The 26531-nt window shown below is 57.1% G+C and overlaps 1 protein-coding gene across 1 annotated transcript in view; it reads left to right on the top strand.

Annotated features, from left to right (window-relative positions):
* The first annotated feature begins 274 nt into the window (after positions 1-274).
* The window catches only part of SEMA6B (semaphorin 6B), an 81730-nt gene continuing 55473 nt past the window's right edge, over positions 275-26531 (top strand). The window contains exon 1 of the mRNA XM_074939371.1: positions 275-516. The gene's annotated coding sequence lies outside the window, so the exon portion shown is untranslated. The remainder of the gene's footprint in view (positions 517-26531) is intronic.

Below are 26531 nucleotides of genomic sequence, written 5' to 3'. Positions count from 1 at the left end.
CGCCGGGAGAGAAGGGGGACGAGACCCGCTCTCCGCCCCCCGCTAGCCCTCCCCCCCCCAGCAGGCTGACAAAGGCAGCAGGGAGGGGAGGGGTGGGGTGGGGGGGGAGGTAGCAGGAGCCCTCCTCCGTCCAGCGAGCTAGCCCCCCCCCCACCCCTCTCGCAGGAGCCCCTGGCTGCAGCTGTTCCCAGCCCCCCAGCGCTGTTCCCCTGCCGGGGGGGGGGGGCTGGAGAAGAAGGTGCCGGGGTTTGCATGCACACAGCTGGTGGGGAGCTGCATTGCACCGGGGGGGGGGAACTGTCAGGGGGGACCCCCCCGTCCCTCCCCGCCTGCCTGGTGTGTGTCTCTCTGCGCCCTGGCTCCCGAGCTGGGTGCGTGGCCAGGATGCCAGGCGGGTGCGAGGCAGGGACAGGTGTGAGGGGGAGAAGGAGGAGCGCCGCCCCTTAAAGGAAAGAGCCGCTCGGAGTTGCACGCTGCAGACAGCCCCAGCCTGGCTCCCGGGGAGCCGCCGGCACGGTAGGTGAGGGCGCCGGGCGCTGCCGGGGAGGGGGGGGGCATTGCCTCGGCCGCGGGGGGGCTTTTCCCCTGGGAGCCCTGCAAACTTTGCGGCTCTCGGCCGGCGATCGTCCGCTTGTGGGGGGCTGGGGGAGCAGCCCAGGGCAGGGGGCGCGTGGTGGTGGTGCCGGGGGCGGGGGGGTGTCGATTTCAGTCGTGGGGGGGAGGTTATCCCCTGCCAGGGCAGCAACGTGCCTTTGTGTAGTCGGTGAGCAGCCCCTGCCTTCCCCATCCGAGCCGGGGGGCGGGGGGGGGGGACACAGAAGAGCCTGCAGCGAGCTTTTGTTACGGGCTCCAATGCCGAAGGGAACCTTGAAGGGTCACTGGCTCTACCCCCCCCCCCTCCCGGGGGGCTGGCATTTCCCAGCAGCTGGTGGGTACCGCCGGGGGGGGTCTGTTACAAAGGGGGAGGGGCAGGAGCGGCGAGGACCCCCCCCCCAGCTGGAGCTGTTCTACAGGGGGCTGGATGGGGGGCAAGGTGAACGAGGTAGCCGAGTGGCTGCCTGGGTTTGTTTTGTCCTGCCACAAGCCCCTTGGTAACCGCCTGGGGGGCGAGGGGGCAGGATGGGACCTGCCCTTCACTTGGGGTGCAGCCCCCACTGTCAGGCAGAACCTGTCTGGGGTGGAGCAGGGCGCAGACCCCACCTGGGGACCGGGCACAGGGCGCTGAACCGCCCAGAATCCAGCACACGGGTGTGCTGGGGAGGGCTGCCGGGGGCCCTAACATAGAGACGGGGTGGGGCAGAAAGGGTGACACTGACCCCTCCCCGGGGAGCCGTGCGAGGGGAGCGCCCGCTCTGTCCGGATCTGAGGTTTGCCACTGCCGGAAAGGTTGGCCCTGCCCTCGGATGAGGGGCGGAGGCTGGGGAACGGAGCCTTCCCCCCCATGTGGGTTCCCTCTGCCTCCGGGTGCTGGGTGGCCTCTGGACCCTGCAGTTGCAGGGAAGGTGTCTGCCGGGCTGTGGGTCCTGGTTTATGACATTTCTGCTTGATGAATAAGATTATTGGCATGAAAGGAGAAAACAGCAGGGCACCAGGGGAGTTTAATACTTTTAAATGCGGGGGCTGGGCCCTGCGATTTCCAGGGGTGGGGGTTCAGCAGGGGGGAGCCCGGCTCGAGAGAGAGCCCTGCTAGACGTCACTCCACTAGGCACTTCATGGTTCCGTGCTGGGCATCAACCACCCTGGCCCGGTCCTGTGAAACCCCTGTTCCCCTGACGCTGGTCACGCTAAAGATAGCTCACCTGTGTTCCTGCTCCTAGCCGGGGGGCCCATCCTGCAGAGTGCTGGATAAGGGCTCTGAGAGACGAAGGTGCTCAGCGCAGGATTGGGCCCCCTGAGATCCTCCTGGCTGGTTTCCAGTTGGCCTGACGTCTGTGCTAATGTTGAGCCCCTCCTGCTTTGGGGACAGTCACTGCCAGGGGTGGGGGACAGGGGCAGGGACCTGAGTGCCGCCTGGCATGTGGCTGAGGACAGGGCTTTGCCTGCTAAGCACCTGGGGCAGTATCCCAGCTCCCTGTGCAGAGACTGCCTGCCTTCCCCCTTCCCTAAACGCGCACCCAGCCTCCCACGTCATGGGGGATCTATAGAGACACAGCCGTGGGATCTGGAGCCACCCCGGGCATCGGAGCGGCAGGGCCTATCAGTGCATCCACCCTCCCGTCTGGGGCTCGCACGGAGCACGTTGGCTCTGCCTCGCAGACAAGGCTCTCCCGTCTCCCTTTCAGTCTCCCAGGGAGCAGGAGCGGTTGGCTTGGGGATGGAAAAGTGAGGCAGGCCGTCCGGTGCTCCATGCCAGTGCCCTGAGCCCATCATAGCAGCGGGAAGCGGAGTCTGGCCTGGAGCAAGGAGGTGATTGCTCATCTCTGTGCAGGTTCGTTAGCACTTAGGATCTCCAGAGTGCCGTACAGCCCAGAGCTTGCCGGGAGGCAGCATGGCCCAGTGGGTCAGTGCAGCGCCCCGAATAGGGAAGTGGGGGGACCTAGGTTCTGTTCCCAGCTCTGTCATTGTTCTCTCTGCATGACTATGGCCCTGTCACGTCCCTTCTCTGCACCTCAGTCTGCTTGTCTGTAGAATGGGGCTCTTGGTATAATGGGAGCGTCTAGGGGTCTCTGCTGAGATCAGGCCCTTCTTGTGCTAGGCTCTGTACAGACACAGTCCCTGAACCTGTGAGTGTACAGTCTAAATGGACAAGGGCAGGAGGGGAAACTGAGGCACGGGACGACTGCCCAAGGTCACAGAGCCGAGAGCCCAGGTCTCCTGAGCCATCACCCCATGGGCTGTCCACTAGCTCACACTGCCTCACTTTACCTAGCTGCTAATGATACCAAAGCCCCTTGAGATTGCTCCTCCAGAGGCCCTTTTCGTCCAGCAAAGTGTTATTAACGGATGATGAATAACAGTGCTGGCAAGGACGCTGTCCGGGTGAAAATTCCATCAGAATAAAACTTTTCTGATCTGCATCACTGGTAAGAGTTCTGCCGAGAGATTGGAGAGGACATCATACAAGCAAATACAGGCCTGGCTTTGGTGCTGGCCTGTCCCCCTTTCCAAGGTCTTCACTTAGTTTCACTTTCTGGGCCAGACCCTTCGGCTGCTGGAGATGGAGTGAAACGGGTGCTCTGCTGGCTGTTGAGAGCTCACGCTGTAGCCTGCCCTGTGAATAATAATGAATAATCTTAACCCATTGTCCATTTCACCTCTGGTTCCTGTCCTGTGGCGTTGGGAGTTGCCCGTGCTGTAAGGGGAACGCAGGGCCCCAAGACTCAGTCTTCATTGGTACGATCATCGGAATAAATAGTGTTTAATGCTAATAAAATCAGTGCCATGTAAATCTCTTTCACGCACCCCTCAGCCCCATCATCTAGTATTTTGAACCTAAATGTAGGGCATGGACTACATGACGCTAGGGGGCAGATTTTCAACTGCTTAGCACCCAGCCGCTGCCATGATGCTGGCGCTATCCCTTTAAAGGATAAACATGGGCCCTTCACCTGCAGTGGATGCAATTGGGGCTGGGGGTGGGTCTTGAGAACATTGGTGTGCTTGTTTTTTCTTTTGTGCTTTTAATTTGAAATCGGGCAGGGCTGTGTTTGTGAATGAGGGGCCCAGTCCTGCCAGGTGCAGAGCGCTCTCTGTCCCCGTTGACGTCAGCGAGGGTGCTCAGCAGCTGCCCGCCAGGTCGGGCCTTCCTATGGAGCGTGTACTGTGCGGGGGCGCGTGGGGGAGGCAGGCTGCCCCTTTGCTGAGTGATGCAGGGCCGTGTGGATGTAACATGGATGCAGTTGTCCTCCTTTGTAGAGGGACGCTGGCCCACAGCCTGCCCCCGAATTTCGCTCCATTCTGATGGGTGGGATGCCATCCCCCTGGAATAGCCAAACCCAGGGCTCTGCCAGTGGTCGATCGATCAAGGGGTCAGAGCCAGGGGGCTCCCAAGTTGCCTTAGCTGCCGCTCCGGATTCTTTTGCAGCGTGCAGGTGGCATCTGGGCGGTGGCGAGTCATGTGCTGGAGGGCGGGAGGGCTGTGCCGTGGGGTAGCAGCACCACGGGGAAGACTGCCTCATAAGAGAGAAGATGGGGGCTGGGGGCGGGAGATTATGGAAAGGAGGAAATAGAGGGGAATATTTCGGGGGGCATCGTGAGGTAGGGGGCGGTATTCATTGGGTTGCTGTAGAGAGGGGGAGAACTGGCGGTGTTTATAGAGGTTTGGGGCTGGGAAAAGATGTGGGGGGGGGGAAGGAGGGATGGACTCCCCTTCCCTGCCCCGCCCCTGCAAAGGCAGCGCTTTACTGAAGGCAGCTGGGAAACTTTGCCCTGGCTCGGTGCACCGAGGGTACCAGCTCCCAGCTGAGCAGATGGTTTCAAGCTTGTATGCTGCGACCACAGGCACTGCAGACCCCGCCTTGGGTAGTGCCACTGGGCTTTGTGCCGTTCTGTGACCAGGATCTCGCCCGGGTTTGGGGTCAGTGGCTTTTGGGGAGCGGGTCGTTGCAGGGTTTATAGCCTGCTGCGGTTTGGGCTGATCCTTAACGGCAATGTTTGCAGACTGGCTGCACGGGTTGTTTTATCCCTGCAGCTTTCCTGGCCGTTTGGAAAGGTCACCGTGTGTGTGTGTGTGTGTGTGTTTTATGGCGCTTTCAGACCCATTTTTCACCCGCTCTGGCCATAAAGAAGCTGGCCGCTTTGCGGGGACCCAGCCTCGAGTGCGCCATTCCAACCTAGACCCAACCCCGCTGGCTTATGGACGCTGCTTCTGAGCCAGACTAACCGGGGACTAACCGGGCTGAGCAGGCTGCTGACCTGGGTCGGTCTCGAACTCCGTTTCCTACTATTGGGCAGGAGGATTGAACTCCCCTGCCCCCCATCGGCAGCGCCCGGGGGTCACTAGTGATCAACACGTGCCTCCTGCTTCCGCCTTCACCCTGAGGCTGTCGGTCCTCGGGGAAGGGAGGGCTCGAGGAGAGAGCCTGTGACCTTGTCGCTGGGCAGCACAGGGCCCTTTATTACTGACTGCAACCGGCTGCCATAAGCAAACCTCCAGTGAGACTCTGTCGCCCTCTAGAGGTGGCTCGGACAATCCAGGATCGCCCTGGGGGCCGTGGGAGTTGAGGTCACTGAAAAGGAGCAAGATCTTGCTTGGAGGGGCTGTCCCCTGCAGCTAGCATGGGGAGTATTTTATTAATGAAATATCGAAGACCTCTGCCCACCTTCCTGTTGTTTGGCCACTTTGTTCCTTCTGTGGCTCTGGCCTTTGTGTGAGTGGTGCGCAGAATGGGGGCCGGAGGGGTGGGGAGGGGCTCTTTAGTATGCGGTGTTGCAAGAGTTGGCAGGCTTCTCGGCCAGACGCGATCTACTTGGAAAGGGAGCTTGGGGATCTGATGCTGAGGCTTTCCTTCCAAAGGGGGGGTCGGGGCTGGTTTCTCAGAGAAACCCGAGAAACTTCCCAGCGTTCCGCTTGGAGGCTGTTGAATTTTGCTGCACACATCTACCCTCCCGGCACGTGCCCCTCTGGTCTGTCTCTGTCCTCCCCCTCTGACTCTGTCACTCTTGCGTCCCCATACCTGCCCCTCGGTCTAATCTAGCATGTGTCTGTCTCCTCTATCGATTGCCCGCTCACTCGTGGCTGGCCCTGCATGGATGAGCTGGAGGGGGGAGGCATTCAGCTACTCCAGCGATGATCACCTCTCCTTGGGAGGCAAAGGGGGTGCGTGGAGCCCCTTTATCCCCAGGGCACCTGCTCAGGAGGTCGCTGTAAATCTGGCCAGACGGGCTGGGGAGCACAAAGTGGGGAGACCTGCTGATGCTGCCCCCAGCACTCGCTGGCCTGGAGAGGTCCTAGTTTCACCCCACTTTGTTTAGGGGAGTGGGTGGAGAACCCAGGGGAACTTGTTTTTGAAAGGACAACCGGATCGACTGCTCATTGTGCGCCTCCCGAGTGCCCAGGGGAGTGTTGCACAAGCTGTCTGCTTGGTTGCAGGGCCTGATCCTGCAAGCCAGGGCCTCACTGAAGCAACTGGGTCAATTTGGGGGAGGAAGGGCTGCTCCCATGAGCCAGGCCTCACAGGGGGAAGCTCTCATTTGCTCCAGGTATTTTCAAGGCCTAGCTGTTAAACTCCAAGAAGCGGTTTATTACCCTGGTGCTGCAGCTCCTCTGGCTTGGGATCTGGGTGGAAGCTGCCATGGGCCCGGTTGCCTTGCCCGGAGCCCACAGGAGCTGCATCCTAGAAGCTGGAAAGAGGACTGGTCTTTTCTCCTACACCCACGCTGCCTGGAGCGTGGATCCCATGTCAGCCAGGGAGCCGCTTGTAAATACGTTTTCGTTCCGCCCTGCCGTTCAGATAAACAATGGGAAATTAATGAATTCAAACCCTGAGCAAGTAAACCAGCCCGAAGCCTCACACCTCCCGCAGGCAGGCAATTCAGAAGCAAGGCTGAATGACTCCATGCTTGTGTGCCCTGCTGTAATGCAGGAAAGGGGATGCGTGGTGCTTTTCTCTTGGGGCAGGATCCGTGAGTTACCCCTAGCGATGGCCGACAAATTCTTTCCTGGTCGGGGTCGTGGGGAAGGCTGCTCCCACTGCAATCCAGTTTAAGGTGCTGAGGGGTAATTTTATTACTAGTTGTGAATGTTTATCTGATGGGCATGACCAAATTCCCTGATTGTGCAAGGTGCTGTACAGACACAGAAGAGACAATCCCTGCACAATCTAAGGCCCCTGTTCAGGGCAGTGCTTATGCACTCCTGGAATTCCCAGGGGATTGAAATCAATGGGAGAGCATAGATTTTTTCCGGCCAAAAGGGACCACTGTGTGGATCTAGCCCGAGCCGCCTGCGTTCACACCGGCCAGAGAACATCCCCTGGCGATTCCTGCATCAGTCAAAGCCCAGAACTTCGGGCTGAGCAAGAGCTTGTCTTTTGGAAAGCCAAGCAGGGCTGGATCGAAAGGCTGCAAGCGCCGGGGAATCTGCCGCATCCCTAAAGTTATGCTCCTGCTTAAGTGCTGCCCTGAATCGGGGCCTGAAAGGAAACTCCTGAACAATGGGGCCTCGTTGAGATTAATGGAGCTATGTCCATTTACGCCAGCCGAGGTGCTGCCCCTCGGAGACTTGTGGGAGCTATAGTTGCAGGGGGGGTGCCAGCTTTGCCTAGACTGCCGAAGAGCGAATAAAGAATTGCTGCCTTAGTGCTAAATTCTCTGATGTTCCTTGGCTTAATGTTATCAGATGGCCTTGCGGTTTGTGTAATTAATAATACCGGTGTATATAAAATTTGATTTAGCAATCGCTGGATACGGATGCCTATATCTAGGCAGGAGATAGGGACAGAACTAGGTCAGTTAGTGCCTCCTCCACGCCAGGGCAGGATTTCCCCCCCCCCCCCCCCCCCCGCAGTGTATCTTCAAGTCTTTTTTTGAGTCTACTTTAAGAGGCAAGTTTTGAAACCCACCTCTGCTGTTTGCACGGGCACTTTACGCACCCACTTATCTGCACGGACACGACACTGTGCAACCTGATGGAGCAGCTGTTCATCTGGGCTGTACTCAGGAGATCGGGATCCAGTTCCCAGTTCAGTCGCAGGCCCCCCCCCCCCCCCCCCCCCGGCGTGACGTCAGGCAAGTCCCTGAAGGGAATTCTGTACTCCTGGAAGGCAATGGGAATCTTACCCCTGACTTCCTTTCTCCTACCCTCTGTGTTATCTGTTCAGATTGTAAGCTCTTCAGGGCAGGGGCTGGCTCTCGCTCTGGGCACAGAGGGGCCCTGAGCTCTGCGCACACTGCTCATAATTGCAACTCTCTGGAGTTTGGCAAGGCAAAAGTAACTCTTCTCCCGGGAGTCTCAGTTTAGTCACACTGCGTCTCCTGCCTCTTCCATAGCATACGGCGTGCATTCATCAACATAAACACTAGTAAAGAAACGCAGGAATCAAAAAGACTACAGACGCACTGCATGGCTGAGCGAGGATATTTAACTCGTTCATTTCCTGCCTGGAGAGGCCACCTCCCTGCTCACCCTGCCCCACTGCGTGTGTGCGTTCTGCCGCAGGGACCGATCCCAGCCCTGCCTGCGCGTCTTTCCATTGACCTAATTATAGTATGTAGTGTCAAGATGGCCCAGCTGAGATCCGGGCCCCAGTGTGCTAGGCTCTGTACACCCACAGCAAGAGCCAGTCCCTGCCCCAAAGTGCACACAGTGTGAGTGGGGGAAACTGAGGCACAGAGCGGGGAAATGACTTGGCCATGGTCACCCAGCAGCTCCATGGCAGAGCCAGGGATAGAATCCAGGTCTCTAGAGGGTTAGCTCTGTGCTCATTCCACTAGCCCATGCTGGTTCTGGTAATGACTTCAGTGGGCTTTGGATCAAGCCCTAACTTTACAGATGCTGCATGTGCCAGCAGCACAGCAAATTGTTAATACAATTTTGATTCTCTTAGTAAAGGGAGGGGGAGAAAGAAGCGTGTCTGAAGTAGAATGAACTCCCAGCGGGGCTGGATTGAGCTAACAGGATTTCACTGCCTATTTAATTATAACTTTGTAAAATTAAAAAAGCAAAACAAACCCCCCTTGTCTCCTTCTGCATGTCTCTGCCTGCCCCTGGGAGCCTGGCAGAGCCTTCGCCCGCTGAAGGGAGGTGGATGCTAACAAGGACACCCCCCCCCCCATTTCTTGGAGAGCTGGTGGCAGCGGTGGGAGCTGGCAAGGGTTCCCGATAGAGCGCGGCACCCAGGCTGCATGTCCCAGAAGCCCAAGGAGGCTGGGCAGGCTCCTTATGGGGGGGCAGGAACTTGGTCACTGTGACGGATCAGGCGTCTCTTAAGCAGTAGACTCAGGTTGCCGCCAGGGTAGAGGTGCGATGCAGCCCCAGTATTAGAGATGCCCACCGTACAATCCCTCCTCCAGCCGCTCCATCTCCCCGGCACGTCTCAGCCGCTCTCAGCTTTCAGGGTGTTTTCTTGGGCCTGTGAGTGCGAAGTGTTTCCCAACTGCCTCCTTCTCCCACACAGGCTCCACAGACCCGGGTCTGGCGTTTCTCTCCCCAGCGCCAGAGCTAGGATCTCCAGGCTAGTTTAGCCGCTTCTTTGGCAGAGCAGCCCGAGTGCAGCTTCAGCTCTGTCCCGCTGGCTGCCTGCAGCCCGAGCAGCTCCTCGAGCCCCGCACGGCTCAGGCCTTGCTCTCAGAGGACAGACTTGTGCCCAGGTGACCCGGGTCAGGAGGGCATGGGACCCTTCGTGAGTGGGTCACGCTCGCTCTGCAGCCTTGAGCCCTGGGCATAGACGGAGGCAGCCGGGCCGGCATTTTGATGCGCCGTGGCTAATCCACGCACCGACGTGGATAATCTCTGGCCCGACGGTCCCACTGGTGACCTCAGCCGGGCCGCAGCATGGACGTTTCCTTGAGTTGCGTCCCAGGCAGGTGCCCAGGATGGGTGACGCCAGGCACAGCTGTGCGATCACGGGGGCGAAGCGGGGCTCCTAGCCGGCAGGGGGGATTGCTCGCCCTGGCAGGCCAGGTGCATGGCAATCCGTGGGCTGCTGTTCTGTGGCCCAGCTCCTGAGGAGCTTGGATCTTGTCGGGCTTTGGTGTCTATTTCCCTCCTATTTCCCTTGTTCCTTTGTCCTTTCACTGGGTTTATAACTCCGCTGGAAAATAATTTTTGCCTTTGGGGCCGGGGTGGGGAAACTCATTTTGGGTGATGGGACTGAGGACGGGGCTGTATCCAGGCCTCCTTCCCAGACACCTGGGACCTGAGGAAGGGGATTTACCCAGCACTGCCCAGACGCGCTAGCCTGGCAGGAAACTAGAGGTGGTTTCCAAAGAATTCAGATAGGTCCTCGAAACATTGCTCCCTCTCTGCCTCTATTCAGCAGCATTTGCATCTGGGGGTTGGATAGCAGGGCCCCCATCTCTAGGGGACTTAAACTGGGATTTTACAAGGGCGTAAAGGAGTTAAGTGCCCAAATCCCACTGATTTTCCAAAGGGAATTGGGCACCTAGTGCTCGCCTTAGTACGATAAGCAGTGGCCAAACTTGACCCGGCTCAGCTGGCTGCATTTGAGTGAGCTCGGCCTCTTTAGTCTGGAAACAGGGACTGAGTGGGACACGATCAGGTGTCATCAGAACGTGTTACAAAGGCGGGCGGGTCTCATTAACCCCATGTGACAGATGGGGAAACTGAGGCACAGAGCAGCGAAGCCACATGGCCCAAGGTCACTCAGGAGCAGAGCTGGGGATAGAACCTGGGTCTCTTGACACCCGCTCTCCCACCCTGACCAGAAGACAATGCTGAAAATGAGGACGGGGTGGGGGGTCGGGAAGGGAAATTGTTTTGGAAAGTTCCATTAAAATCTCTGTGTCCGGTCTCCGCTTGCCACGAGCATTTCCCACCCCCCGCAGCCCCTGGTGCTCTCCCTCCGAGTGCCGCCGAGGACGGAGTGACGTGTCCTCGGCTTATGGGCAGCAGGGGAATCCCACGCTGGGGTTGGAGGGAGGGATCCAAATGCGAGAGAGACCTTTGCCTTTGGGCAGGGAGCACCCTGCACTCAGAAGCGCCCCCTGCTGGCTCCTCTTCAGCATTGCCTAGCTCGCCAGGATGGTCTCCCAGGGCAGGGTAAGGATGAGGTGGACACTGTCAGAGGCCAGGGAGGCAGGACATGCCCTTCAGGGGAGGGGGATTGGCAGTGTCGCCCCAGCGGCCTGGCTGCGTCGGAGGAAGCAGCAAATCCCGCTCCAGTGTCAAGCGGTGGGAACATAACTCTTTTTTTATTATCCGCCCCATTCATCATCTCTCTGCCAAGGGACATTGAGATAAAGTGCCAGTAAATTAGAAAGTGTTAAGAAGGCGATTTGGGAGGCTGTGAGCCTGGGGTGATTAGAAATCCTTCTTCTCGCAAAGCTGGTCCGGGAACAAGGATGTGGCAGGCCAGCCCATGGCCGCCAAGCCACGAAAACACTGCCCCTCCACCCTCAGGAATAGCCACTAGGTCCCCGTGCCCAGCTCCCATGCCCCGGCGCTGCCCATGCCTTTGGTAGCTGCTCACAGGCCTGGCACCCTTTGTTCTTGCACCCAGGAGGGCGTCCGCCCAGCATTGATCATAGGACTGGAAGGGACCTCGAGAGGTCATCTAGTCCAGTCCCCTGCACTCAAGGCAGGACTAAGTATTCTCTAGACCATCCCTGAGAGGTGTTTGATGTCCCGTGCTGGTTGCCTTAGGGCGGAGGATGGCGTCGTGAGGCACAATGGGGAATGGGATCCTCTCCAGTTCGGGGAGTAGGCGTGACCTAAAAAAGACTACATTTCCCATGATGCACCGTAAATCCTGCACACGCGCACGTACCTACACCCCTGGCCTTGAGCCGCTGGCCTGGCAGAGGCCGGTTTCAATCCGTTCCCGGCCGGTAGTTCTCAGGAGTGGTTACTGTTGGGTACCCGGTGTGCTCGCTGGCTGGAGCGACCCGTGGGACAGGAGGCTAGAGGTTCATGGGGGAGGTGTGTCAGCGACGCACCAAAGTCACCTTGGCACTCACAGGCCCCATTGCAATCAGGCCAAGAGTGAGCCGGCAAACTCGCCTCTCTCTGCCGGGGCGGTCCCTGCGGGCCCCGGTTGAGGCTCGTTGATGGAGAAGCCGGTTGGTTGTGAATGGGTTTGTCTCTCTTCCTGGTAGATTGGAGTGGGAGGCTGGGAGCTCGGGTCAGTGATGGCGGAGCCCTGCTCGCTCTCCCTTTCCATCTCCCTACCAGGGCAGGATTCCTTCCTCCAGGACGTTCTCCGGCGCTCCAATGGAGCCTGCGCCTCTCTGGTACGGGAGCTCAAAGCACAAGGCCGAGCCTAGGGCTGCTAACGCCAGGCCCCCAGCGAGCTCTGCAGCCAATCCTGGAAAGAGGAAAGAGCCACCCCGACCCGTGAATTCGGTCCAAGTGGTGTCGTCAGACCTGGGTACCACACGCTTTGCTCCACGGGCCAAATTCAGAGCGGAGTCTTGGCAGGTGTAACTGACTCCCTGAGACCCCCTTCCATGGGCACCCTGCCTCAAGTCCCCTCTGCGCTCAGCCCAGGGAGTCTGTTTGTTGCAGACACCTTTGCCCCAGGGACCCAGCTCTTTTGATTGTTTTTTGGTCTGGGGCCAGATCCCCAGGTGCTGCAAATCAGCCCAGCTCCACCCAGAGGCAAAGGAGATTTATACCCGGTGGGGCTAGGGCCAAAGAAGCAGCAGGTTAATCAGTGTGGTTCAGAAGGGGTGCGCTCCAAACCGGGCAGGCCGGCTGGCCCCTATCCTGCCGCATGGGAGCGCCTGCTGCAGGGCTGCGTAATATCCATCGTGTCATCTTTAAGAGGAATGCTCGGACTTGGAAGGATGAGGTCAGTGCTGCGAATAGACACGTAACCGCCCAGGGCCCTGCTGGTCCCAGCCTGCCAGGGGAGCAGCCCCCGCGTGCCCCGTCGGCACCGAACGACCCAGCCCTCCAGGCAACGGTTACCCTGGGCGTCCTCCCCTGTCAGCATCGTCCTCAGGCTCCCCAGCTCCCCAGATCCCACCCCCATCCCAGAGCACACCCCCTAAATCAACCCCATCCATCCACCTGCATGTGCTTGAACGTCAAAGCCCCCAACACTGTCCACTCCCCCATGTCAAACCAGCTCCCCATCTGCCCTCTCACCCCTGCATCACTGTCTGCTCCCCACCCAGTCAAACCAGCCCCCTCCATATGTCCATCCACTTCTCAGTCCCCCAGCACCACTACCGGCTGTCCCTAGACAATCCCCAGCATTGCCATTCCCGAGTGTGTCAGATCCTCAAAGGCCTGCCTTGCCCGGGGGTGTGTTCTCATCGCCAGGTGCTGGGAGCTGCACGTTTAATCCCTGTGCATGGAGATGAGGAGCTATCCCAGAATGCTCTGCTCCCCTGGTTCTCTCCCACCCCTCACTTCTCATTTGCTGTAATGGACTTGTTTTTCTGCCCCGTTTGTCCACCCATCCGCCCCCAGAGAGAGAGATGCCCTCAAACTGCACACGCACGCATCCCCCGCCCCCTCCCACACACACACAGACACAGCCGTGCTCCTGCAGGCACACCCGGTACAACACCACAAACACATGGATACCACACACAGTGACGCCACGGCACGCACCACTTACCTGACTCCCGCAAACAATACAGACCCCCAACACACCCAGAGCCACGCTCGTATACACCACACACCCACGCTGCGCACACCGCCACACACGTGTCTCACGCAGCGGCCGAGGGAATACAGCCAAAATTGGCCCTGAGCAGCCATCTGACTTCAGTAACAAGCTCCCTCTCCCCGGCCCCCGCCCCCAAAGCCCTGCGTTCGCTTTCTAGCCATTGTGGAGCGAGCGCCTTTTATTAGCAGACAGGTCATCGTTAGCGGGTCACGAGAGGTTTGCACCTGCGTCCCAATTCAAGGCGCTTCGCTCATCCCATCGGGGGCAGAAAGGCAAGGCCGTGCGACCTGCGCGTCGGGTCAGATTGGCAAAGTCACAGCCCCGGAATGAGTGTGTGATTAATTTTGACTGACAAATAAATGCGGGCCCGCGGGGATCAGTTCGCAGGCAGAGCCGGAGGTGAAAGTCATTGAATAAAGCCTTGATTCTGAGTGACCCATCTCTCCCACACGCAGCCGTGTGCAATCCACGCAGCTCCTCGCTATAGCACACCTGGACGCTCCCCACCCCTGTAAATCACAGACGTACAAGCTACCCGGGCTCAAAGCCCCATGGCTAAGCGCGCAACCGGACACCGATCCACAGACACATGCAGGACACAGGTACATATCCTTGCAAGCCACACAAATACACACTCTACACGCAATGGTGCGCATGCAACACACATATATTTGCGTGCACAACCTCCCAGCAGACCACACCCCCACAAAGACTCCCGGGTATATGCATCCACACATATCCTGTACACACCCACAACCCCCCCCCACCCCCCGCGGATTGCGAACAGTCACACTGCAGACCCACAAAGACCTCTGGGGACGTGCGTACACACAGATGATGAAGCACGCGTGTGCGCACACACTGATCTCATCTCTGCGCTTTCCCAGTCCCTTTGAAATCCTTCTCAAAGGCGCGCTGGCTTTGAACCGTTCCTCCCCCCCGCAAGCGTGAATTAATAATATTCTTTTGCCCTCATTTCTGGGGCCTGGATCAACACACTTGGCCAGCCCTGAGCATCCGCTTCGCGACCCCGCCCTCCGCAAAGCCAGGCCAAGGTGGGGCGGCGCGGGGGAGACCCCCGCTGCGGAGATAAGGAAGAGCAAATTGTGGGGCAAGTGGCGAGAGAGGCAAGGCGTTGAAATTTTTTTTTTTTACCTGGTAGCTTAGCATCTGTGATCTCTCTTTGCCTCTGAAGTGTTCTCGGGGAATGGTCCATGCAGCTGAAAAGGGGGGGGGGAATCAGTGTGCAAAGGGAGGATGGGGTTTGTGTGTGTGTGGGGGGGGGGTGTGTGGGTGTGAATCTATAACTGATTTGCAGCCCCCCAGCCTGCCCCCAGCTGGGTTCCTTTGAGGTCTCGCCAGCCCTGCTGTCCCTGACTCCGTGTACTCAGAGGAGTGGGGAGCTCACAGATGTCCCACCAGTGCCCCCCCCCACTGGACCCCACTTACGACTGGACTCCAGGTAAAAGCAGAAAAAGCAGCTGGGGCAGAGGGAGAACATCCCAGCGGGCCTCTCTTTTGGCACACAATAGCACTTGGTTCCCGGGGCACTAAAGGATTAATTCACAGGGCAGCCAAGGGCCCCTGGTGGACACCCCCCCTCTACCTTTCACCCTCCCTAACTCCCCTTCACCCCCTCCCAAATTCATGCCCAGCCCTCTCTGCCCAGGGCCTTGATGCCCATCCCCAACCTACGGCTGCTTCAAAGCCAGCAAGGCGAGCATGATAAAGAGAGTTCAAAGGGCTAATTAAAACAGGAATTTCCCCCCACAAAAATTATGATGCTCCCAGCAGAGAGGAGTGGTTAGAATCAGAGGGTGGAACCCAGGACTCCTGGGTTCGATTATCAAACTCTGCCACTGACTCAGTGTGTGGCCTTGGGCAAGTCTCCTCTCCGCTGGGCGCATCTGCTTCCCCTTCTGCAGCAATGCCTGAGCAGGGCTGTGGTTTCTGTTCGCAGGACGCTGTACGGATGTGAAGGGATTAGCAGCTAGAGGGCTGAGCAAATTCCAGTGGATCATTTCTGGGAAAGGATTTCATAGATTGCACGGTGATCGTCTAGTCTGACCTCCTATCATTTAGCCAGTTTTTAATCCATTTAATGTGTGCCCTGTTAATTTTCTATCACTCTATCAACATGTTATGAGGCACCAAATCCAACGCCTGAGAGAAGTCTAAATATGTTATCGCAACACTATTACCTTTATTAACCAAACTAGTAATGTCATCCAAAAAAGATGATAAATTAGTTTGACAGGATCTGTTTTCCGTAAACCCATGTTGATTTGCATTAGTCACGTTATCCTCCTTTAATTTGTTGTTAATCAAGTCCTGTATTAGCCACTCCATTATCTTGCCTGGTATCAATGCCAGGCTGAAAGGTTTATAATTACCCCAGTCATCCCTTTTACCTTTTTAAAAACTGGCCCAACATGAGCTTTCTTCCAGTCTTCTGGAACTTCCCAAGTGCTCCAAGACTTATTGAAAATCAACATTAATGGTCCAGTGACCTCATCGGCCAGCTCTTTTATAACTCTTGGATGCAAGTTGTTTGGACCTGCTGATTTAAAAATATCTGAGTTTAGTAGCTTCCGTTTAACATCCCCTAGAGATTCTAGTGGAATGGAAAGAGTGTTATCCTCACCGCATGATGAGACTGTATTGTGTTTTTTCTCCAAATACAGAAGAGCAATATTTATCGAACTCCTCTGCCTTTTTTGCCTTGTTGTTGATAATTCTACCATTTCCATCTTAATTTAGCCTTTCAGAGAGTGTGATTTCCCTGAGTCTTACAGTTATGCATGTATTGGACTGAGATCTCTCTTCCACACCATGGCTTGATATTCAGATTGGAGATATTGGGATTGGTCAAACAAGGGATTGAGTGATGGGATTGGTTGGATGAGTCACACGGTATTAGTTTTGTTCTCTGATTGGAGGGGTAGGCAAGTGCTTCTGGGAAAACTCCAGCATGTGACTCAGTGGCACGAATACTGGTGCAAAGCCGTACAGACAGGGGCTGCAGCGAATTTGCTGTGCAACGTGACCCTTGCCTGGCACTGGCGCGCCTCTCCGAGGGCAAAGCTTTGCACACTGCCCCAGCCACTACATCAGCCCCCTGTTTACTCCCCGCTGGTTGAGTTGCGCCTTTATCTTAGGGCTCAAGGCTGGCGGCTTTTGGTGTGGAATGTCCCAGGTTTGGGCCCTGATCTCTGTGTGATGGTGGCCATCTCCGTTGCACGGCGTTCCTAATGGGAGGTCATTAATGAAAGCCGCAGTTGGGGAATGACTGCTGTTGGTGACAGCTCAAGGCTCCTTCCAGACTGGATTCCCAGCTCCTGGCAGAGAACAACGAACTATTTCTAGGCCTGCAAGGAAACAATTCACTTTCCAGCACAGGAGCAAAGCCGTAGGCGGGAGGCAGCTTCATGCAGTTGGATTCCGAGAACAATATCCCTTTGTTCCCATGTGGCGTTAGCAGCCAGCAACCTGGCCTGTCCCGGAGCTGTCAGGGCCATCTGAGCACATCCGCCTTCTCGCATCCGGATGGAAGTACCTAGTCGCCTGGGGCGGCAGGTTCAAGGCCCAGCAGGGTCAATATTATCCCCTGGGTCAATGCATTGCATTCGAGGCAGTTCCCTGCATAGGTGATTTTCATAGAAGACTTCAAAAGCCAAGCAGGAGATTTTACAGAGCGCATTCCAGTTCCTTGCTCCAATTTTATTTGTTCCTTTGAAAATCTCCTTGTCCAAGCTTGTACTCTGTGCAGACATGAGGAGGCCCTGGCACTGTTAGGGGGATTGTCCCCAGTTCTTCTGTCCCTTCCTCTCGCTGTTATATGCTGTCTTCCACCCTAGAGGTGGCTGCATTGCAGTGATGGGTGACGTGATTTCTGGGTGTCCTCAAACATCCACAGCTGCTTTGAGATCTTCACCATCTGTCACACAGCCGGGATTAGACCACTTGAGCTCAAGAAGATTCTCCATATAAGGTGTATGACACACAGTGGAACAGTTCAGATTGCACCCAGCAGAGGGCAGTGTGCTAGATCCTACTGGAGGGTGGTACAGTAGCCAGCGCATTACATTACTGTGGACAGAATTCTGTAAGCACTTCAGGATCCTTAAGATAATATTTATTAACACCAGCTGCTCTCCTGTCTAGCGGGCACGGCACGGGACTTGCCATGGGTAAGGAGCAAGACTCTGGGGTCCATTGCCTCAGGAGATCATTTGCAGGTTCCCCATTCCCACCTTGGCTCTCGAGATTCCTTCGTCTCAGTGTCATTCACAGTTATTACAAAGCCGGGCATCGCGTGCCTCATTGGCTGATGTCCCCGTCTGGGGCTTTGATTTCCCTGCAGCCCCTGTCGTGAGCTCCCCCAGTCAGTAATGGAATGGGATCTGACAGCTCACGGGGCAGACGCCAAGTTCAAAGCCTTTGAAGTGGCGGCTGCGAAATATAGATCTAGATCTGTGGTGTGCCCCGGAACGGAGACCTCAGAGCGTTGGCTCCTGGGGGAGGCTGGCTTGGCCTGGCGGGGCTGCAGCGTGGGAAGGACTAGCGGTGCCTGGCGTCGCGGAGAACTCCTCGTTGTTAATACACCCCAGCTCATCGGAATAACAACCACCATCTCCCGACCTAGTTAACAAGCCTGTCTTACATTGGCACGTACCTTTTCATCAGATAATATCAGTGTTTTGCAAGCGATGCATGCACGGATGACGCTGCTGGAATGCAACCATCTCGGGTGTGGGGCAGGAACTGCCAGGCCGCCCACAGGGGACAGTGTTTTGGGCAAGCCTGCTGCTCTTGTCCTGGGGTCTTTGTTGTCCCGGTATCTCAGAGAGGAGCTGGGCTGATGAAGTCTGTGGTCACCTGCCAACCTGGCATTAAGCTGTCGCTTTTCCTGGTCCCACTTGCTTCCTGGTCGCCCTAACCCACTAAAGAGGGGGCTGAGCTGGGGCAGCCTGGATCCAAACTGCAGCAGCATTTGGTAGCCAAGCGCTCGGCTGATTGTGCCCTGCTGCCAGGTACGTTCCAGTCTCTTGATGCCAGTTTGGGACAAAACTGGGGAGGGGGATGGGATGGGGGAAGCCCTGGCAGGGCAATACCAGTCGCTTGGCTTGGTTGGTGAGTTGCTTGGTTATCTGTGTTGTTTTGGGCAGGGCTGGTTTCCAGTCGGTTTAGAGCGATGGCCTTGGGGCTGGGGATGCTGCTGTGTGCCGAGTGCTGCCTGCTTCATGCTAGGGACAGGTTTGCACGCGCGCGTGCGTACACACACATGCTGTGCTACCCTGTTATTTTCGACACGCTGACTCGAAGCGAGCTAGCACAGGTGTGTCCCCTTGAGCTAGTATTTCCGCCTCCGGCTGGCAGGGCAGGCCTGCCCTTGTCTCTCTGGGTCTCGCTTCCCCACCTGTATAATGGGTAGAATAGCCCTGTCCAGCTCCTAAAGGGGAATCCAGTGAAGACTGTGAGGCACCCAGAGGCGCAGCGATGGGGCCATAGATGGACAGTGCCCTGCCGGCGCCAGCATAAAGCTGTTTGTCTCCCTCCTTAACCCCGCGTGCCCTGATCCAGCCGCCTCGCTCGTCCCGCCAGGCAGGGGCTGCACCGGGGGCTTTGCTGCTGTTTAATATTCTTCCAGCTGCTCGGTCGAGGTGATGGATCAGGCGACTTGGCGCTCGGGGCCTGGCGCAGGTGACGGGAGGTCCTCTCGAGCTCCTCCAGCAAAGCCGACAGCACCTTTGTCCTCGCTCCCCTCCTTGCTCCCCTCCCATTTGGGTCTCCGTTGTTTCACCCAGCCCCGGGCTGTTTTCAAGAGCTCTGGTGGATCCTTCATCTGACTTAACTACGAATAAGTTTTTTGGAAGTGTCGAATTAAAGGGGACATTTTCCTACCCAGAGCCCAGCAGCCAGGCAGGACCTGGTGCAGGGGAGACTAAAGAAGAAATAAAAACAACAGCAAAATAAATGGTAGGCTTCAGAGTAGCAGCCATGTTAGTCTGTTGTTAAATAAATAAATGTTATTAGGGCTTCAAATAGTGAAAAGGATGAAGAGCAGCATATTGTCTCTGGTTCTCTCTCCCAGCCTGCTTTCCCCCCCACCTTTCTCATCCTTGGATTGGTTTCTTAAAGTTTCTGGTTGCTTGTTCGCTCTTGTAGAGTTTCCTGTTAGCTCTGTATTTGTGTAGGCTGGTTTGTTATTGTAGGGTGCTTGGGGCCGTGGGCACGGTTTTGTTATCATAGGGTCAGCTATCAGCACTGGGGCTGTCAGGCTGGTTTGTTGTTCCCGAGTGCTGGGGCTGGGTCGGCTGGTTTGTTATTGTAGGGTTCCCTGGGAGCTGGGTTCCAGAGTGGAATTGTTTGGGAGCACAGCGTTGCTTGTTACCTTAGTGCTGCGCTCCGCCGTGGGGTCCCTCGTGTCGCTCTGTTGTAGGGTTTCTCAGGGTATGACAGGAAAATAAATTGGAGGCGAGTTCTCATACGGACCCACCTTTCCCCCATCTGTGGCTTTCCCAGCAGCTCGCTCCCACTTGTCTAATGGAAAATGCAGGATCCAGAAGGAACCGGGGTGGAAATTAAGCAAAGGGAGGGCTAATGCTGCAGGAATTTGAATGGAATTTCTTTCCACGCAGGGATATTTATTAACACATAGGCCAGACTGGCCCGAGGCGGCGAGACACGGAAATGCTTCCACAACGGAGCCAGAAGAGTACTTAAAGGAGAGAAATACTGGGGATGCAGCCCAGCCCTGTGTTCTCTCCCCCGGCCTCAGAGAAGGAGGAGCCTGTCCTGGTGGTCAGAGCAGGGGGGCTGGGAATCGGGACTCCTGGGCTCTAGTTCCGTCCCTAGCGGAGGAGTATAGTCTAGTGGTCAGAGCAGAGAGGTTGGAAATCAGGACTCCTGGGTCCTCCTCCCAGCCTCAGCCGAGGAGCGTAGCCTAGTGGTTAAAGCGGAGCGGCTAGGGAGTCCGGACTCCTGGGTTCCGCTCCCCAGCGGGAGCATGGCCTGGGGATTTGAAGCGGGGGAGATGCTGGATGGCAGGACTCCTGGAGCAGCTCGCCACTGGGGAGGGGAGCCCTACCCCATTACCCAGGCCCTTTCCCAGTGCACTCGCCTTCTCTGCAGCAGCCGCCTTGTTCTCCTCCCCTCCTTGGGGACCTCGTTAATTCATTGTTCAGTGGCTAGCTCCTCTCTTCAGAGCCCGGCACTCTGCTCCCTGTGCCAGCTCTGGCGTTCGCCAGCCCCTTCCATCTCTTCGCCCACCCTATGAGACAGGGGGAATAAGACCCAGACCGAACCTCGGTGGATCCTCAGAACCAACCCTCCAGGAAGGAGTGGGGAGGGGAAGGGCCAGGTGCCAGGACTGCGGGCTGTGTTACAGACACTCCCCAGGAAGTGAGTCAGAACCATCCTCCTCATTTCGGGGAAACTGAGGCACTGAGGGGTGGAGTGATGTCACCAGGGAGTGGGCAGCTGAGCTGTGAATGACACCGGGAGTTCTAGCTGGGCAGATGTAGGTGCCAGTGCAACGCGGGTGTGCAGTGCTCCCACAGCATCCCGGGAGTGTCCTGTCCCCCATGTCTGGGGGCGATGACTCTGCAGGGTGCATGGTGGCAGGGAATCTGGGCCGGTGCTTTTACAGAGTGGGAAATCTAAGGCAGGGAGAAGTGAAGCAACCTGTTCATGCCTGTAGTGAGAGAGCTAGAAATAGAACCCAGGAGTCCTGGCTCCCAGTCCCCTGCTCTAACCAGTAGGCCTAGCATATAATCCCTGGGAGAAGTAGACCGCTGAGCCCATCATTACAGGTGTCTCCGTCATTCATATGAAAGGAAGCCAGGCTGCGTTTATAAGCCATCCGCTCCCCCCACGTGCCCACCCCTCACCTCCCCGAGCCAGCCGCTCGGGCCCCCTTCCCCCGCTCAGCCCTGTTAATTGTACGCTCGGTTTAAATGACACTTTAATTTCCTTGAAATCATTCCCTGAGCGCTGCAAGGATTTTTTTGTTCCCCCTAATTGCAACTCACCGTGGTTGGATTCGCAGTCCTCCCCCTCCCCCCCCCCCCCCCCCGCCGCAAACCTGCCCAATTTCCCAACAGTGAAAGACAGTAATTAAAATTAATTAGCCACGGAGCTGGCTGCATCCAGCGAGCTGCTAGGTGGGGAGATCGAGCGGCCTCCTGAATTATTTACGGGCCCTGCCACGGAGCCGATTGAGGACCTGTTGCTGCCTGGGCTAGAACCGCAGCCTCGGGCTCATGAATTATAGACCGCTGAGCGTGGCAGCACCGGGGCTGGTGGGCGATGGGCGGGCGGGGGGCCCAGGGGCAATGGGGGAGCGGTATGTCCTGGGCTTGGGGCAGAGAGAGCGGAGGGGAGGGTTCTTGCCATGGGGAAGGGAGGAGAGGTGTCCTGGGAGGAGCAGCGTGCACTGGGCGGGAGGTTTGCAGCCCAGCCCCCTCCTGTCCCTGCCCAGCAGCGTGCAGAGGAGTCACTTGGGGCGTCATCGGTGTGATGAGCGGCCAGTCCTCTGGGCAAGGGGCAGCACCTCGGATGTGCATCCTTCTGCTGGGCCGATAGCAAGGACCTGGTGCAGTGGGGATCCCCCCTTGACATCCCCCTCCTCCTCAGGACCAGCTGTGGGCCAGGATCCCCTGCAGCATGGGCTGGTGGGCAGGTGACGATGTGGGCAGGGGACTCCACTTCCCACAGTGCTTTGTTCTGTGGGAGGGCCACCATGCGGGCAGGGCTGCGGCGCCGGGGAGCCAAACCCCACCCCCAGTAATGGCCCCGTAAAGACCCACCTGGGAACGGGCTTCTCGTACGGCCGCTTTGTGTTTATCTTCGGTGCAAGTTCATGATGCTTCCTCCATGCAAATTGATCCTTAATATGCAGATTGATGTGTATTTAATATGCAAATTGGCATGCAGCTCTGGCAGGCCGCCAAGGCCTCCCTCCGCGCCGTGCCGCAAGGACTGGGCAGCCCCTGGCATGGAGAGCGAACCTACTGCTTGCCGGCCTCCGGCTTAGTAACCAGGGGCCCTGGCCTGGGGCAGGCCCTGGCTCCTTTCTGCTGCTCTGAGGACCTAAGGGGGCTAATCCAGCCCTGGGGGAATAACCCTGGGCCACAGGGGTCTCTGGGTAGCAGATTGGCGTATCAGGGGGCCCTTCTCTGTTCATGTCCCTTGTACCCTGGTTGCAAAGTTACTGCAGCGTGCGGGGCTGTTACAGTCTAGTACTCTAGTATTACAGTAGTGGGGGTGAAATGGTGCTGGGGGGGGCTCTGTTGGAAAGGGGTGGGGCACCTTGCCCCCCTATTCCAGAGAGCATCCGGGAGCCATTTCAAACCCACTGGGCCCCTATCGAGTGATGCTAGCAACCCCTGACCTGAATCCCAAGTGTCCCCAAGGGCGATGGGTGAGAGGCGCCAGTTGGGGAGGTGGGACTGGGACCCTGGCTTTGCCTGAGTTTGGAGAGGGTGGGGGTGTCCACCTACCACTGTAATGCAGCCACCTCTGGGGCAGCGCCTGGCAGAGGAGGGCACAGGAACACTTCACAACTGCCAAGCGCAGAAAGTGAGGAAGAAGGCTATATCCAATAGACACCATGGCAAAGGGTGCCAGAAGGGAATCACCTGAGCTGGACAGGACACCTGGGTTCCCCCCTTCCCCCCATCCCAGCTTCATTCTTGGTGGAGGAAGGCAGGCCGCGGGGTGTGATTAATGTTTTATACCAGGCCTGACAAGTGTAGGGGGGGGAGGGACTGCAGAGGGGTGTCCTATAAACAGCAGCGGTAAGTGGATCCTGTAATCGGATGCGTGGGTCCCTGGCTCCTGGGGCTGTCTGGCCTGGGAGCCCGGTCATTCGATCCAGCCGGGAAGTGTCAGAGGAGAACTGGCTACATGCTGTGTTTGCAGGCCCTCCGCCCGAGCTGGCCCCCTTTTGGACACAGCCCATGGTGTTAATGAGCTGCCCAGGCCATGGGCCGCCACGGGTGGGAGGCGGGAGCCCGGCAGGGCGGCTCCGGGGAGTCATGCTTCCTAGCCCCCTGCCCGAGTGGGGCGAAGCTGCTCTCTGAGTCATGGAGCAACTAATCTAGGCTCCCCCCACCACTGTCTCCCTGCTTTTGGGGGGATGCTCCTCTGAGCCACTGAGCAGCATCACTCCAGGCCTGATCCCAGAGCCCGCCGTGACCCCTTCAGTTTAGGGAAGGGGCATCCCAGCCTGCCTGGCATCGGGGTACTCTGTGTCTGTTAGGACCCCGGCCATCCTGGGGTTCGTAGCCCTCCGTTTTGGGGGGGGAGAAAGCAGTAAGGCTTGATTGGAGGGGAGGTCGTATGGCTCACCCTGCCAGCTGGTTGGGGTGACATTCCCACCCTCCCAGCATGAGAGCAGCTGCTTCCTGGCCCTGCCATCTGACCCGTCCCTTGACGGCAGGGTCGAGTCCGGGCGAAACGGAAACCTCTGAGCCCGACCCTCCCTCCCTTTGCTGCCGGGGCCTTGAACCGGGCACCTAGTTCCCGTGACAGCAGCAGCTGGGCCCAAGGCTCCCCTCAGGATTGTTAGCACCTTGTGGGGGGCTGGCAGGATCGCTGTGGTGGGGGAGGCCCCATGGCCGGCTCCCTTGTCTAACTGGGAGGGGGGGTTGGTTGTCCCCTCCCCACTGGAAAGCTCCCATGATAGAGACTCCATGAGGCTCCCTTCATAGAGAATCCCCCAGGTTCTTCCCTGGGGAGATTTAGCCCCTTGAGGGAAATTGGGAGCTATTGGACCCAAATCCCTCCCCCCCGGCCCCGGCACCATCCCTAAACAAACCCTGATATAGTGCGGGGTGGTTATAGTAACATACCACCCATTGCTCATGTGTAGTCCCCTTCATCCAAGGATCTCAAAGCACCGCATGGCCATTATTTAATTAAGCTTCAGTCCGTCATTAGCTCTGTTATGCAAATTGGGAGACCAGGAGGCTAACGGGACTTGCCCAAGGTCACAGAATGAAACAATGGCACAGCCAGGACTAGAACCCAGACTTCCTGTCTCTCCCCCTCATTCGACCACCCGGCCACTTTCGTAACCCAGAAATGACTTAGCGGGCTACGCACACCCTGAGCTTTGCCTGGCACAGTTGTGGTGACGTTCCTGCATCTTTACATGTGCAATAAATAGTATCGGAGGCTTGCGCTGCGTAGGGCCTGTCACTCTGGAAGATCTCTGCATGATTTACGGATGGTAGTGTGTAGAAATCCCTTCACCGCTCTGGAAATGCAGCCACTGCTGGGGTGAAATGCAGCAGCTGTTTAACAGAGCACAGCAACGCTGCAGAAGTGACATTATTGTCAGACACCTAGCTGGCTGTGTGCATACCCACTCTCTCGTGCGCGCTTTTTCTGTACAGTGTCTCTTTCAGCTCCTGTAAGTGTGTACTTTCAGCTATTCATTATGCGAACATTTACTTTTGGTGCTTATAAGGGACTCATTTGCATACATAATTGCTGCCTCTCTGTCGTGATTTGTGCTGATTTCTTTACCAGGTAACTCATGCCAATAAAAAGAACAGGAGGACTTGTGGCCCCTTAGAGACTAACACATTTATTTGAGCCTAAGCTTTCGTGAGCTACAGCTCACTTCATCAGATGCCAATAAGCAAGTTACCCTAATCCTCAAATACAATCCGTATGAAAAGAGAAGTCCTTTAGATATTTAGATAATATGTCAGAGCCCCCGGATATGGTTTTGAATAGTGTGTCTGCTGTCGGATGGCTCCTAACTAACCAGTGGATCTTTGGCGGATGGCTTTGAAGTCTGTTCTTGGTGCGGCTGGAAGATTTCACATGATTACAGAGCACGTTGGGTTTTAAGGAACGAGATGCTCTTCAGGCTCGGGTGTGTGCGCCTGCGTGTGTTCTCTCTCCCTTTTCTTTTTTTCATGGTTTTTCTATTTTGAGGCGGAGTGGATAAAAATGTCATCTCCCTAGAACGGATAGAAAATTAGCCAAGGCTTAGTCATCGTCATGCCCGGCTTCTAATCGCGGCTGTAGATCAGGAGGGAAATAGACACATCGGCCGGTTCGCCGCCGAGTAGCAGCGGTAAGTTACTGCTGGTCGCAACGCGCCTATGGCTAAAAAAGGTTACGGGTGATGAGCCGTCAGAGGCAAAGCCAAGCTTTTAAAAGCCACTCTCGGCTGCAGCTTGGCCTGCAGGTCATATCGCCGTCTAAATCTCCGGCTCAGCAATGGAGCTGCTCCCATCTCCCTCTGGATCGTTTACCCTCCTGGGCTGTGGTCCCGTTTCTCCCGAGCCAGTCCCCTGGGGGCATTTTAGCTTCTAAAAGGAGCGAGAGGAGGTTGGCAGCGCACGCGTCTATAATAATGTCGAGGGCTTCCTCGCTGCTGCCTGCGTTCCCCCGGCTGCCGTGCAAGCTGCCGCCACGTGGAGACGGAGAACCGGGCAGCAGCCGTCGTGGGCGCGCAGGGTTTATACACGCGGCTGGCAGTGCCGGGGGGATAGCAGCTGTTTGAAATGGGTGGCGGGCAGGCCGTTCTCTGCGAGGGCACTTCGGCCTGACGTGGGTGCTGAAGGGAAGATTTTACTGATGCAAGGGTGATAAAGAGCAGGGGCTTTAGAAGAGGGAGCATCCAAAGATCAGAACAGAACTCAGGAGTCCTGACTCTAACCACTAGACCCCACTCCCTATCCAGAGCTAGGAATAGAGCCCAGGAGTCCTGACTCCCAAGCCCCCCTGCTGTAACCACTAGGCCCTACTCTCCACCCAGAACTGAGCATAGACACCAGGAGTCCTGATTCAGAGCTCTCTGGTCTGTCCACTAGCCCAGGGATCTGGGGTCACTCCCGTAACATTATATTTTTTTTAATCAGGGAGCTCACACCAAGTGTGCGTAGGGGTGGATGTCATTTTCTTCCTGCTCCCTGCTGTCACCTGCCCCCAGGGACCCTCCCTGTCTGGACGCCCCATTAGAGCGAGGCGGCTTTCTCAATCCCCCATTGTTAGACCCTCCCAGGCCAGGGGCCTCTGTGGGACAGGGTCCGTGGTAACCCTATTCCTCAATGGAAAGCAAATTCCTCCGAAGTCACCGCGGGAATAAAAATCAAACCCGTTTCTGTGCAATGCTGACAGCTGCCATTAGCGCCGGATCTGGTTACGCGGTGACATCAGCGCTACCTTGCCACCTGCCGTGGTGCGAGGGGCCCGGGCGCATCTCCTGGCTCCCTTTCCAGCTGGAACCGAGTGACAGCTGATCAGCTGGGGCCTCCCCCAGGGGTCTTC

This window comes from Natator depressus, chromosome 25 (genome assembly GCF_965152275.1).
Source record: "Natator depressus isolate rNatDep1 chromosome 25, rNatDep2.hap1, whole genome shotgun sequence".
NCBI lineage: Eukaryota > Metazoa > Chordata > Testudines > Cheloniidae > Natator > Natator depressus.
Note: the sequence above shows the minus strand (reverse complement) of the source record. Positions and strands in the feature narration are given on the sequence as shown.